The sequence below is a fragment of the Sphaeroforma arctica genome (genome assembly GCF_001186125.1).
Source record: "Sphaeroforma arctica JP610 unplaced genomic scaffold supercont1.3, whole genome shotgun sequence".
Classification (NCBI taxonomy): Eukaryota; class Ichthyosporea; order Ichthyophonida; genus Sphaeroforma; species Sphaeroforma arctica.
Window position 1 is genome coordinate 161,309 of NW_014040555.1, and position 5,133 is coordinate 166,441.

Consider the following 5,133-nt stretch of genomic DNA (forward strand, 5'->3'; position numbering starts at 1 on the left):
TGTATATTTATACAGCTTTTCGAAAGCCCGCCGTACCTTAAGTGGGGGATAAATGCACTGGGATTTTATTTATGATCTACCTGCCTTCATTATAAATATGCTGCTGTCACTCTGCCTTCATTAATCATTATGTGCTGCCTGCATTAATCAATATGTGCTGTCTTCATTAATCATTATGTGTTGCTGCCACTGTGCCAGCCTAAAAAAAAATTGCCGTTGCAAGTGTATCGATTTTTTTTATTGATGTTTTTTTTTAAATGTATGTTTATCAGAAGATACATATCAGATAAGGAACTGATCAACACAGTGACCCCAAACATTAGAGTGAGAGTACTGATGTGATTGATAATAATCAACGAAAGCGCCGCGGTGCAGCACCTAAGATGTAAGAGATATTTGTTAATGGAATGAAAGAACTAGCACAAGTATAGAAAGGGCAAGGTAGTAGTACGTAGAAACGAAAGCAGGTATATAAAAATACACATGCGGTAGGGTCACTTACAGTCGAACACAACGTTGACCTATCAACCAATGAAAATTCACTATACTAGTCTTCTGATTAAAATAGCCACAATTTTCACTGTAAGTCGTTATAATAAATACTGACGTCTGCGTCTGGCTGCTGACATTATAATATTTCATTCGCCCTAGTCTGTACCTTTCTGGGTGAAAACTGTCCTAGAAAGTAACAGTGGTTGACATTGAAAGAATACCAAGTTTTGCATACATTTTCACATGGTTACTTATGGCATAACAAACTACCAACAATACGGATACGTGTTCATGTCCTTGGAGGCAAGTATATTAGATCTGTGCACAGTAGTAGCTATATGGTATATATTGTCATGTGGCTATGAGCCTGCTATTCAGTTGTGAGATAGAGCACGCTATGGGCACAAGATGTGAGAGATTGCACATGGGCATACAGCACGGCGTGACAGCCTGGCATGATTGCGGCGGATATACAGGTTGTAGATGGCGTTGGAACAAAGCTATGTGCATAATGGGCGACATCTACGGTCTATTAGATATACGAACTATTTGCTATGTTTTTATGTGCTTGGTAGTTTAGACATTGTGTATGACAATAATGTTCAAACACAGGAGGTAAATCAAACTTTGGGTACAAAAGGAACTGTCAGAAGACAGAACTACCCAGTTTGTTTGATGTTTATGTGGGAAAATGTGAGTTACTAGCGAATTTGAATTGATTCCTCATGTCAATATATGCAGAATGAAACCGAACATAGATTACTGGCAACGAGACACGCTGTTGCAATGATCTAGTTGCTACCCTGTATCCAGATCTCATTTGAAATGTGAGAACTATTTTGCATCGTAAATGCAGCGATATCTACAGCTTTTGTGTCCCACGGGATGGACTATTTCCTACGTTTGGTCCCATAGAAGCTTGCAGGACAACCAGGATGTTGCTGGTTATTTCAGCCTATGTATATCACAGTTGCATTGGGTGAACCAATCGCTGAGGAACATACATTGAAGGTAATATACTTAAAGAAATTAAAAATGAATAAACCCCTTCAAGACCATACTGCCCACCGCATAGAATACCTGGCTAAATGGTGGGGGCACAACTGGGAGAAGAATTGAATTGTTGAAAGTCTACGGATGTCACACCGAATAATGCTGAAGCAGGGATGGATTATGTGCTCTCCTAACACTTTACGACCGCTACAAAATCGTTGATGATGATCAAATATTGAAAGAAGGACGCTTATGTGGCATTGTTGTAAACTTCTAGACGCTATCGAAAAACTGAGCATAGGTATACTGTTATTTATTTTAAAGGATATAAGTTTACAACATTGTATGTACATATGGTATGGCTCTCATAGCCGTTGTAGTGGTTCGGAAAAGATTGATTTGAAGAAGTGGTCAGTAAATTCCCGAATGAAGCTTGGGTCAAGTAAGTCGATGATAGAGGGTATGCGTTGGGTCAATTCAGGACGGTGCTGACAAAACAACTGACACCATCGAGTGTGCCACGTATTCAGCTTGCTGGCCTACTAAGTAGCGTACCCACATTTGTGGTACGGATCGGGTCTGCCTTGTGTAGTGCCTTGGAATGGGTTAGTGCAGAGTACAAAACATCAAGTAGGTCCAGGTTATCCGACATGATTCGGTTGGGGAGAGAGTTTGGGGGTAAAAAATAAACGTACTCTTAATAGTACGAGGAACTTAAATTTCCTAAATGGTTTTCAGCGTTTTTATTAATTAATACCTTTTCCACTTTACATATCATATATTTGGGCAAGGCCATTAAAAGACCACAGTAAAATATCAAACATAAGATTTGGTCTAGCTCTATTAACAGAACTATATTTACTTTCCAAATCTATTTATATCTGAATACTTCGGTAGCGAGATGGCTCAGCCGAATATGGGTTTCTAGGGACTTTTAGCGCTACCTAGTTTAACCTCCGATCAGCCAACCAGATGTGCCAGTCTGATGAAGGCTAAGTCGGTAATTCTTGGTAAGTATAAAGTTATTGGTTAAGATAATAACAAAAGAGATCAAGAGTATTTTCTTTTTCTTTTTACTATTTTTTTCTAAAGATAGGATTTTATGAGTCTCTCGGATTCGCCCCAACGAAATATACAATAGTTTCTCATAGAGCGACAACGAAACACTAAATAAAATCCCTTCGGCGAAAACAGTACTGAGAGGATTATATATAGGCAATGTCTCAGCCTCACAATCCCTCAGAGTATTGCTGTACGAGGCATACCTAACTTTACTAAAAGTCTCATTTCGTTTATTTACTTTGAAATTTGCACGATACTTAGAATTTACCTACGCGATTATTTATTCTAAGGCATTAATATCGCTTTGATAGACCAAATCTTACACATTTTAAAGTTAGCAAAGGTATTAACTACTTAGACTACTTGAACGTAAAGGTAGATAACTACCACAATATTTTTTTCTTTTCTTTGTCCAAGCTAGTCCTTAAGAGACGAGCCAGTAGTCATAAGTTAAGATTATGACCAAGAAAGACAACACTCCTTCTAAGAAGCGTAAAGCTGAAAAGAAGAAGATGGAGAGAGAAACCGGCAGATAAGGATATAGCCACTCCGCTTAAGGAGACTACTCCCACTGATAGAGCCCGAGGGCCAACTATTGCCTCAACTTCAAAGTTTGCATTTACGAAACCAAGAAGTGAGACAAGAGATACGTCTCAAGACGCCCCAACCCATTCTTCTGACGAAAATCAGAAAGGAAAGTCCCCAATTATGAGGGCGTCCCCAATTTTAGGGAACAAGGACAAAATTATGGAACCAGAAGAGGAGGCAAGCTCAAGTGGCAAACCCGAATCTACGTCCAAGCCTACTAAGCCAACGCGCATAAGTAAGTTAATTACTGAAAACGTCGATCTTAAGAATCAGATAGCCACTATATGAAAGACTTGACCGTCGAACATGCAGATCAATTACATATATCAGGAAAACATTCACAGCACTTACGCGAGCATGTTCCCCTGGGCATTACTGAAGCCCTACAGAAGTGGACAGAACGTCGACAGGCAAATACGCCCAAAGACTCAAGCTCTACGCCTGAGGTATATGATCCAGATGTGCTCAGCGTCTCTATACCTTACGCGGCACTACCGCCAGAAGTTCAAGCTAATTACTCGCCTGTTCTGACACCCGGCCGTGAGTCACCCGTCCTCGAGGGTATTATAGACCCAGAGGCAGGTAGAAATAATCCGCCATTTTTACCCAATTGGGATGATAACCGTCGGACACCAGTTAAGACTGGGTATGTTATCCAGACGCATAGATCTCCCAAGGTTATAATACCAACCGCTATCCGTAGAACAGAGCACTGAAAGGCCTCTACCATGGATTTTACAAGGGGTAATAAACCCGCTATCCGTAGAACAGAGCACTGAAAGGCCTCTACCATGGATTTTACAAGGGGTAATAAACACCCCCGCAGACGTGTTAACGAAGTCGAGTTTAATCGCTTCGATCGCACAGCATTACACCAGCCCGCAGAGGATTTCCACTCTGACGAGGTGACCGACCTTAATAAATCGGTCGACAATTATACCATGAAAATGGAAATCGCCCATGATGCACATCATGCTGGTGATGTAGCATACTATACGAATATGATTGCAATTAAGCAAAAGCGCATATATCAGTTACTTCAGGCCCAACGTGGACGAGACCACAGGGACAACCAGAAGTACAAGGGACAGATCAGTCGACTTAAGTCGAACTGGGATGCCAACAGCAAGCAGGTCGAGTTTATAAACAACCATGACCTCGACACGCTCACCCATACGCTTAATGCGTTTACGGTCATGCTGGAGACGAATGATATCGCTCCCCAGCAATGGATTTCTACCTTAATGCAGACGTTTGACCCTACAGGTACAAGTTATTTGATCCTGCAGCGACACCAGCATAAGCTAGACACTTGTCGTGACTGGCTAGCTGTGTGTTTGTTGGTTACATCCTTGTTAAGTAAGGGCATGCGTAGCCCAGGGCTGATTTCAATTTTAAATGAACCAGCTGAAAACACGCCCATTCAGAGTTATATTCTGAAGCTAGATGCTGACCTGAAACGTCCATATATAACAAAGGACAAGGCACAGCGATGGTACAAATTCCTGGTTATGCACCTGTTCTGTAAGAACGCAGGGAATAACGACCGTGAGAGCCTGTACACCGAGTTGCGACATAAACACGCGACTGAGGCTCGAGACAAGGGACATGAAACAAAGTTTCATCTATCTCGACTTACGTGGGAACAGTTTTATGATACTGTATTCACCCTTTTCCCCGCACATCGAGTAACATCGAATGGAAAAGCAGCTGTTAAGAAGCCGTAGGAGCACACCGATCACGGGTACGAATCCAGGCAGACCTCAAACGAGAGACCCCAACATACACGTGCTCGCGACTCCACTCTATCCACGCGACCCAATAAACGGGCACGCGCGGGAGCGAAGGACATGGAACCTCCATTTAAGGAGATTAAGAAATGTGCCGACGCACAGTGTGGGTATGACATGTACTAAATAACCCCTAACGGTTATTGGAATGGTAGACATGCATCCACCTGTACACACTTTCTTACTAAGTGTGACAAGTGTGAGAAGA